General features: G+C 51.8%; 1 pseudogene; it reads left to right on the plus strand.

Moving 5' to 3' along the window:
- Nucleotides 1-700: 700 nt before the first annotated feature.
- On the plus strand, nt 701-8,339 carry LOC112898177 (annotated as a pseudogene).
- Nucleotides 8,340-10,215: the final 1,876 nt, after the last annotated feature.

Below are 10,215 nucleotides of genomic sequence, written 5' to 3' on the forward strand. Positions count from 1 at the left end.
CATCCGGGACCGCTGCTGCAGGGGGGCGATTCGCCGCTTCAAGAAGTCGCCCAGCACCATCATGGATGTCAGGCCGCTCCGTTGGAGATTCTTGACCCGATCAAGCACCGGGCCAAGCTCCTTCGGAATCGTTGGCTTGGCCTTCCAGGTGCTCCGGTCGCTCTGGGGGGCGTCCGTTGGCAGCTCCAGGCGGTCGTGGGGGTCAGCAGCCGCAATGACCCAGCCTTCACGCCAGTCCTCCCACTTGGAGCTGGAGAAGGCGGCGATGTAGGAGTTTGCCATCCCGTGCCGGAGCTGGAAGTAGTAAGCGCCGATCTCGCGCTTGCACCTCCCGGTCCCGACCAAGGCATAAAAATGCCGGAAGATGGTGGTGCAGGGGCGCACCCCCATGAACATCTCCATAAAGTGGGCGAAGGCCACCACAAGAAGCACGTAGTGGGGGGTGAGATGTTGAAGTTGGAGGCCGAACTCCTCCAGGAACAGGAGGAAGGAGGAGGAGATCGGAGGAACCAACCCGCACATAATGTACGAGTTAAAGAGAACAAACTTCCCCGCGGCAAGGTCGCGGGGGGGGGGGGGGATCTTGCCGGCCCTAATCTTCCTGGCTTGCGCCGGTGCGGACCATCCAAGAAGGCGGTGCATAGAGTTCAGCTGTGCCTGGCTCTGGAAGCGGCGCGGAAAAGGAAGCGAAGACATCGCGATGGATATTAAGGTCGCTAAGGATGGATCGCAAGGGAGCAGGGAGGAGAAGGAAGCCGAGCGCAAGGAAGCTGTTCGCAAGAAAGATCGCGAAGGTGAAGGTGCGCTACGGTGTCTGTTGGTGGCAAGAGTGAAAAGGTAGCCGTTCCCTTCGGCGCTTGCTTTTATGCAAAAGGCTGCTGCCCTCTAGCGCTCTGCGGCGACCGAGGAGAAGTCGAACGGTTGCCTGCACCAGGCCCCCTCCTCTCACACCCAATGACCGGTGGGGCCAGGCCCACTGGTCAGAGGCGTGACCACAGAAAGGAGCGGGGAAAGGCGGAATCCGAACCGCCTGAGCCGCAGAACGGGCTTGAATAAGACAAGAATCTAAACCGCCTGACGTGCACGGCGCGGGCGGGGGACGAGCCCCTCGGGGATCCCGCTTTGGGGGAAAGGTCATCCGTGCCCTTCCCCAGCGGGAACGAGTTGTCCACCCGGTGCAATGCTTGGAAACTGGCCCCACCTGCGGGTTCATTCTTCACCCGAGGTGGGCTCGGGGGCCTCTGTCGGTACATTCAGACAGGGGTACCTCCTGCTAGGGTGTCCAGGCCCTTAGCGTATCACCATACGTGATCTCCCCCTCGCCTTCTGGGTGACGTGGCATACGGCTCGGGCCTGACAGCTCGGACCATGGTCTCCGAACCCTCCCCGAGCTCCCTGAGGTCCGGGGCCTCCGCATGCCACGTGTGATGGCCGGACCATCACGGGCTTGACCGCTCCAACCAGCTTCGGGGGCCCGGACCCCCCTCCCTCCGGGGAGGGGTCCGGTGCCGCCACGTGCCACCCCTGCGGATGGAGCGGGGCAGGCCCTGACACGTGCGCGTGGCTGGAGGCCCTTCGTGGGTCTCCAGCCCACCTACCAGCATTTAATGCGGTAGCTGGGCCGGGCGCGCCCAAGTCAAAAAGTGTGGCCTGCCCCTGACACGCGGGGCAGGTAGGCTGACACCACGGTAAGCCCACCTGTTTCCCAGGCGGCGCGTCGTATCACCGTTACAGTGCACCAGCGGCGTGCAGTCCCATCACGGCACCGCACACGGCGTAATGATGGGCTGTAACAGGAGAGCCGAGGCGTGCGCTGCAACAGTGCGCGCGGAGGCAACGGCACGGCGGGTCAGCGCTGCTGCTTCGCCTGACAGGTTCTCGCCCAACAGTGGCAGCACAGCACCACTGTTGGGTAACACTGACAGCGGTCATTGTGCCTGCAGGACGGCACACAACCGTATCCGAATTGTGGATACGCATGATATCTTCCCAACCGAGAAGGCTGCGACAAGGGGCTCGAGAGGGAGATCTCCATATCACACAGAGTAGGTCTCTGTTGGTCGGGCCGACCTGTCGGGGTCCCACACAGTGTAAACACCTCCCTTGGACTATAAAAGGGAGAGTGTACTCGTTAGAGGACAAGGTCCAGGTTGCTCACACACAAGCTCACGCTACTTTCTATCCAGGCTTACACAGCCAATACAACACCAAAGTGGACGTAGGGTATTACGCTCCGGCGGCCCGAACCACTCTAAATCCTTGCGTCCTTTCTGCGTTCATCCGCACATCGATCGAGCGTTCCTAAGTCCACTCCAAACCCATCCTTAACTAGGATTAGGCGGGTGCTTTCCGCCACCCGTTTGGAGATTTCCTCCGACAGGTCTCTTTTTTTATATTAATTTGTTGAATTGGATGTAAACAAGAGATTTGAGATGCTATGCTGTTAATCTATTCCTGCACTTTGTATGAACCTACATAGTATAAATCAAACTTTAGAAGCAATACATCAAAATTGAGACTTAAGAGCAATTAGTAAAGGTAGAGATCATAAATTGACCTTTCCAAAGGTTACCTGATTTCTTTCATAGCTAGAAAAGCTAGACGTCAATTAGAGGATTCTAACAACCAATCTTTGCAAATTTGATGTGTAGTTTTCATAATACAGATTGTGAAAATCATCATCTTCTTTATGATCTCACAAAAGGACTATATGTTCCATTTTCATAGATGAAGATTTCACAATAGGACTATATATTCCATCTTCATTAGGCCTAAAAAATTTCAAAAAAAATATTTTATAAATTCTATCAGATATGATGATGAGCACTGATATATCACTCCACCAAATCCAAATACAAAACTAAACTTTATTAAAAAAAAGAGTATGTTATGAATTACAAATGGATTTTGAAAACACAATTCACAATTACTATAATACACATAGATTTTTGAAAAAATTATATTCAATGGATTTGTACATACCAAACAGTATGTAGTATACTCTAGATGGTTTTTAAGGAAGCCGCCTATGATGATCACATATAACTTTGACAATTTTTGCATGAAAAGTATAACATAATGTATAGATAATTTTAAAGAAAATATGTTTTGATGACTATGTATATCTTAGACAGATCTTACATTGTCCTCAATATAAACCATCAAGTCTATGCCTAAGGAAACAGGTGGCCTCACCAATCTCGAGCTTCTCCGGGTTTGCATTGGCTACCATTCTACCAGGCTATGGAGGTCTAGTCTCCATAGTGACTAACAAATGCCATTACAATAATCTAAGATATGTTAAGCTCTAATCAGAGATACTTCATCGGTCTGCAAATCTCACCCACTTTACCATGTGTTAAGGAATATAATGACATTTATCGGCAAGTATAAGAGATTATGAAGATTATGTTATGGAGGATGGCTTCCGACTGCTTGCCCACAAGTGCTCAACTCAAGCTCCAAAACTTACATGCCTATGAGATGTGCTACTATATATTGTGGTAGGGAAGAAATGACGCGAACTATTTAATGTGCTAATATGCATACGAAGTTTGGCATGAAATAAAAAGGTGTTTTGGCATCAGATGCAAGATCCAACTTTAGCTACTAACAAGGAAGCAATGGTTTTTTGCATCACTGCTTGAAATATTTGGGAGGCAAGAAATGCGGTTCATGATGGTGAAAACCAAGTTCATCCCAATGTAAATATGTAATTGCAGAATGGGTGAAAGCTTATGAACAAATAGCCTTGCTACACTTATTTAAATCACCAACATCATACAGGTGAAAATCTGAATACTCTCTTCCAAAGTGGATTCCACCGCCGGATGGGTGTTGATGATTAATGTTGATGCAGCAACATTAAAAAATTCACCTCACATGGGTGCTGGAGTTGTGGTTCGTGATCACACAGGTGATTTCATTGCTGTTTGCTGTCAGTCAATACAAAGATTTGATGACCCAGAGCTAGCTGAAGCAATAGCGATAAGGAGAGCACAATTTGCAGCAAGTTAAAAACTGTGAGTATTATCAGGAAGACAAAATCAAAGATTTATGATAGATCTCATGTTGGAGTTATTATATTGTCCAGGATGTTAAAAACTTAACTAGTAAAGGTCCTTTTGTATCACCTATGCTAGTAGACGGTGTAATGAGGCAGCATACGTTTTATAGCTAAGCAAGCTGGTGAGTTTAACGACGTAATTTGGTTTAATGAGCCTCCGAAGACAGTTAGGTTTATTTAACATATATATTGCTGTCTTGTTATAAAAAAAAACTCAAAGAAAAAACTATAAGAGAATATGCGCGGCCTTACATGCATCGATTATAGCTAGAGAATATCCTACAGAACAACTGTGGATTGTGGTCGGAACCTGCACCGCCTATTAATTAGCCTATACAGCCATAGAGGACGTTCGACAAAGTTTACACTGAGTGATCTTCGTCTTGCACACCCATCCAAATCTTCCACCTGGGGATTTCCAAATGAAAATGCACCCATCCGTTCATACATGTCTAACGAAATGACTTTGCTAACCTACAGGACGAGCTCAGGATGTGAATTTATAAGTATACCTAATGACAGCCTACGTGGAGCCACCTGAAAACCACTAAACTATTGCTTCGAAACAATTTACTCGAGCAGAGCAGTATATATGTCTCTGAAACCTCGTAGCCTTCAAATTAGCGGCGACAGTTTTGGCAGAAGCACAACAGTGCCACGAACCATCCAACGATGAACACCATGACCCCAACAATCTGCAGCGGTAACCCGACTGCCCTGCTGCCTCATCCTCAGCTTCCTCCTCTTGTCGACACGACACCACGCCGCCGCGTGCGAAAACGGCGTGCATGCCGGTGCCAGCAGATCCCTGGCGTCGTGCCTCGTCTCCTCCGGCGTCCGCAACTTCTCCCTCGCGGGGTCCCCGGGCTACGCCTCGCTCCTCGGCTTCTCCGTCCAGAACCTCCGCTTCGCGCTCCCGGGGGTGCGCAAGCCGGACGCCGTCGTGCTGCCGGCCTCCAGGCGCGACCTCCGGCGCGCGGTCCTCTGCGCGCGCCGCGCGGCCGCGGCCATCCGCGTGCGCAGCGGCGGGCACAGCTACGAAGGCCAGTCCTACACGGTGGCTGGCGCCGCGCTGGGGGACGGCGACGCGCCCTTCGTGGTGGTCGACCTCATGAACCTGAACAGGGTGCGCGTCGACGCCGCGTCGGCCACCGCGTGGGCGGAGTCCGGCGCCACGCTGGGCGAAGTCTACCACGCCGTGGCGCGCTCGGCGTCGCCGAACGGATCCTCCTCCTCCTCTTCCCTGGCGTTCGCCGCGGGTCGTGCTCGACGGTCGGCGTGGGCGGCCACGTCTCCGGCGGCGGGTTCGGCCTGCTGTCGCGCAAGTTCATGCTCGCCGCCGACAACGTGCTGGACGCGCTCCTCGTCGACGCGGAGGGCTGTTGGAAATCTCTAAGCACTCACACACAAAAACGCACGAAGACGAGAGGAACAAAGCAATGGCGCACAAACACCCGGCAACGCCCACACGCTGCCGTTTTTCTCTACTGCCTTCATATATTACAAACAGAGAGCATATAAGAATATATAGACACAGGTAGCACTAGAGCACACACTCCACTCACCCTGGTCTCCCGCCACGATCCGCTTGGCCCGGCGGCGTCACGCGCGCCATACGCGCTTGACCAAACCGGCACAGCCCACTCCAACAGATCGTGCCGCTCTTGCCTAACAAACTCTCATCAGCAACGATTACCCGCGCAGCATACGCGGCACCGCACCGACTGACTCAACGCACGCAGCAAGCAATGTACACCACCCAACACACGCACGCACGGATGTTGCCTTGGCATACACACAACACACCTACTTGCATGCACACACATGCACGAACGAACAACGCACACACGCACACACCAGCGTCGTGCACACACACAGCGCCGGGTTTATTCCTAACAATCTCCCCCTAAACACGGCGCCGTACGCCTGCTCAAAGCAGCGACGCCTCCTCATCGGCTTTGGCAAGCAATGCCTCCTCCTTCTTCGGCTTGCGGCAATCCCGGGTAAAATGACCCCGAATCCCGCAGTTGAAGCACTTGCCGATGGTAGACTTATTCCGATCCTTCTTGTCCGCATCTGCGAGCAGAAGCTTGTCGCCGCTGGCCTGAACCTCGTTCGCCGCCTGCGCGCCGATGATCTGCGCGCACCATCGTGAACGCTCGTCGAACACCTTCAGCCTGCCAAGCGCCTCCTCGAACGCCATCGTCTCGACGTCGCAGAACTGCTCAATGCCAGCCACCGCCTGGTACAGGTGATCAGGCACGGTGTCGAGCAGCTTCTTCACCATGGTGACGTCGTCGAGCGTGGACCCGAGACCGGCGAACTTCGCAGCCATGCCGCTGATCTTCCCGGCGTAGTCGTCCAGCACGTCGCCGTCCACCATGCACAGCTTGTCAAACTCCCCCTTGAGCGTGGCGAGGCACGCCGTCTTGACTCGATCCGTGCCGACGAACCTTGTCTTGAGGCTCTCCCAGACTTCCTTCGCCGTCTTCTTCGTCGACACCTGCATGAGAATGTCCTCCGGCAGTGCTTGGAGAAGTTGTGCCCGCGCCGTCTTGTTCTTTTGCGCGTCCACCACAGCATCACCCGATGGAGACACGGCCTTCCAGAGGCCCTGCGCGTCGAGGATCGCCTCCACCTTGATTGCCCACGCCGTGTACCTCGCCGGCGACAGCACCGGATACGACATGGACACCGTGCCTCCCGCAGTGCCATGTGGAACCACCGCCATTGCTTCTTGCTCGAGGTAGTAGCGCAGGATCTTGGGCATTCACCGTTTATGGCTCTGATACCACTTGTTGGAAATCTCTAAGCACTCACACACAAAAACAGAGAGGAACAAAACAATGGCGCACAAACGCCCGGCAACGCCCACACGCTGCCTTTTTCTCTACTGCCTTCATATATTACAAACAGAGAGCATATAAGAATATATAGACACAGGCAGCACTAGAGCACACACTCCACTCACCCTGGTCTCCTGCCACGATCCGCTTGGCCCGGCGGCGTCACGCGCGCCATACGCACTTGACCAAACCGGCACAGCCCACTCCAACAGATCGTGCCGCTCTTGCCTAACAAACTCTCGTCAGCAACGATTACCCGCGCAGCATACGCGGCACCGCACCGACTGACTCAACGCACGCAGCAAGCAATGTACACCACCCAACACACGCACGCACGGATGTTGCCGTGGCATACACACAACACACCTACTTGCATGCACACATATGCACGAACGAACAACGCACACACGCACACACCAGCGTCGTGCACACACACAGCGCCGGGTTTATTCCTAACAAGCGCAGGGTCCTGGACCGGGGCGCCATGGGCGAGGACGTGTTCTGGGCGATCCGCGGCAGCGGCGGGGGCAGCTGGGGCGTCGTCTACGCCTGGAAGCTCCGGCTCGTCCCTGTCCTGGATACCGTGACGTTGTTCACGCCGAGGAGGGAAGGTTCGGTAGACGCCATCGCGCGGCTCGTGCACCGGTGGCAGTTCGTTGGCCCTGCTCTCCCCGACGAGTTCTACCTGTCCGTCTTCCTCACGATCGGCGGCGCATCACAAGAAGATACTAACGTGACAGTGTCCTTCACAGGGCTAGTTCTTGGACCGAGGGAGCTCGCCATGTCCGTTCTAAGCGAGAGGTTCCCAGAGCTGGACCTCGCCGAGACAGAGTTGTCGGAGATGAGCTGGGTGAGTCCGCAGCGCAGTTCGCCGGGCTGAGCTCGGCGGAGGAGCTCACCAGCAGGGTCTCCAAGACAAAGCACTACGGCAAGAACAAGTCGGACTACGCGAAGCAGCCCATAGCAAGGGACGCCCTCGCGGCGATCCTCCGGTACCTGTCCGCGGGCCCGGCAGGGTACGTGATCCTGGACCCCTACGGCGGGGCCATGGCCCGCGCGGGCGCCACGGACACGCCGTTCCCGCACCGCGCCGGCAACCTGTACGGCGTCACCTGGGAGGCCGGCGAGGACGGGGAGGCGCGCATGGCGTGGCTCCGGGCGCTGTACGCGTGCATGGCGCCGCACGTCTCCTGCAGTCCCCGCGCCGCCTACGTGCACTACATCAACCTCGACCTCGGCACTGCGGCCGCCGCCAACGCCGCGAACGGGTCGGCGGCAACGGCGGTAGGCCGAGCCCGGGCGACCTGGGCAGGTCCTACTTCTCCGCCGAGAACTTCGATAGGCTCGTCCGGGCCAAGACGCGCATCGATCCTGCCAATGTCTTCAACAACGCCTAGAGTATACCACCATTGCAAAGGCACCGTTGAATGCTTGAATCTACATAGAGAATAAGACAAGAAAACGCATAGGTGATAGTAACAATAAAAATGTGTAGTTCTACTAAGCACGCGAATGTGTAGGATCGACGTCAAGTTTACATACTAGAAAAGGAAACTGAATTATGAGGATTTGGCATGAATAGGAATGAAATGGATTTTTTAAATAATATCACTTTAATAGAAAATTGCGAAAATAGATGGCTGGTTCCAAAAATTGTAAATTTAGTAGTCTATCGGCTTCTAGGTAGCCGATATACAAGCACATTGGCTTCATAATAGCCGACAAATTGACCGTGTAGTCTTTCACGTCAGCTCATGCCCCAATAACAGTCGACAGGTCGTCCACTTAGCATTTCACGTCAACTCGTGCCCCAGCTATGAGCATGGATGAAGATTTGTCGGTCAGGAGTTAGCCGATTGGCCGTATCAGCAGTTCAGCGTAGCCCTAATAGCCACTATACCACAGCCACAAGATAGTGACGGCATTGTAGTCGTTATGAGCCATTGTAGCGACGGATGATCGGTCGGCATAAAGTTATGCCGACCCTAACTATTTGTCGGTAAAAGTGATGTCGGAATAAATCTATATCAACCGACATATTTTCACCGACCGACTATCCGATGCGCAGGAAAAGAAATACCGAGCAACAATCCAAAAGCAACCATTCGAATGGACACAATATAATTATTATTCAGCATATATGTATCTCAAAATTATTCAATTAAAAGTGGAATCACAAGATAAATCAACAATTGGAACATTCAAAATGATTCATTGATACATCCATAGTCTCATACATGATCTAGCTAGGTAAGCTAGTCCCATTGCACACTACAACAGTATAAAATAAGCTGGCTCATAGCCATCAGGTCTGCATCTATGAGCAGCTGTTAGCATTTCCATATCTACCATTACATGTCAAACTATCACACTTCACCACAGCCATTAAGCTTGTGCAAAATATTCATCTCCTAGAACTCCAAAACAAAACAAGCACAAAAGCATGCATGAACACTTCTCTTCCAGCTTGCAAAAAGCTTCAAGCATCCTTCCTAGCATTTTTTCCAGAACCAAGTGAATGTAGCATGGAATCAGTGATAGTTTTTAGCAAAGTATGAAAAAAGAAACTCAAAATGTTGTTACCGTCATATTAGTGGATATCATAGAACACAAGTGATCTTAATTGTTTATTCATTTGAGTAACACCTAACTAAACATACTAGTGTAGTTCCTTACTTATGTACACACTACATAAGCATCTTATATGTTTAGTCATTAGACCAGCACCTAACTTAGCACAAGACTTATGCAAACAAAAAAACAATATTCTATTCAGGTGCTCATTGTGAGTTTATATGCCAGCCAACAGAACAAAATATGAAAGAAATAATATCTCATCTATTTTCAGCTACTTCTCACCCCAAATAACGCTCAATTTGCAGAATTCTCACACAATTTCAACAATTCCAGATCCAAAGATAAGCTAATTGCTATTGTTGATACCATTTTTTGGCACGTGTTTGGACGACGCTGAGGCAAGAGAGACATCCGATGGTAGTAGAAGCAGGTTGGCCGATATGCGTTGTGGCCGATGGAGCAAGATTGGCTCGGATGGTTTACGTCAGCAAAATATTATATGGAGTCCGAGTCTCGCGTAAGTCATTTTGTTATGGAAAGATTGTTTTCTTTTTAGGCAAGTTATATGGTGTCGTAATCGATTAGGATTTGTTAGCTTAGGCTATAAATATTGTCCTACAGGCTTGTAATCAGGGTGACACAATCAATACAACATTTACTCCTTTTTGTCGGCAGTTTCGCCAAAACCCTAGTTTCGTAGCTTTTTTGTTCCTTCAAGGAGTTCTT

Source organism: Panicum hallii, chromosome 6 (genome assembly GCF_002211085.1).
Source record: "Panicum hallii strain FIL2 chromosome 6, PHallii_v3.1, whole genome shotgun sequence".
Taxonomy (NCBI): domain Eukaryota; kingdom Viridiplantae; phylum Streptophyta; class Magnoliopsida; order Poales; family Poaceae; genus Panicum; species Panicum hallii.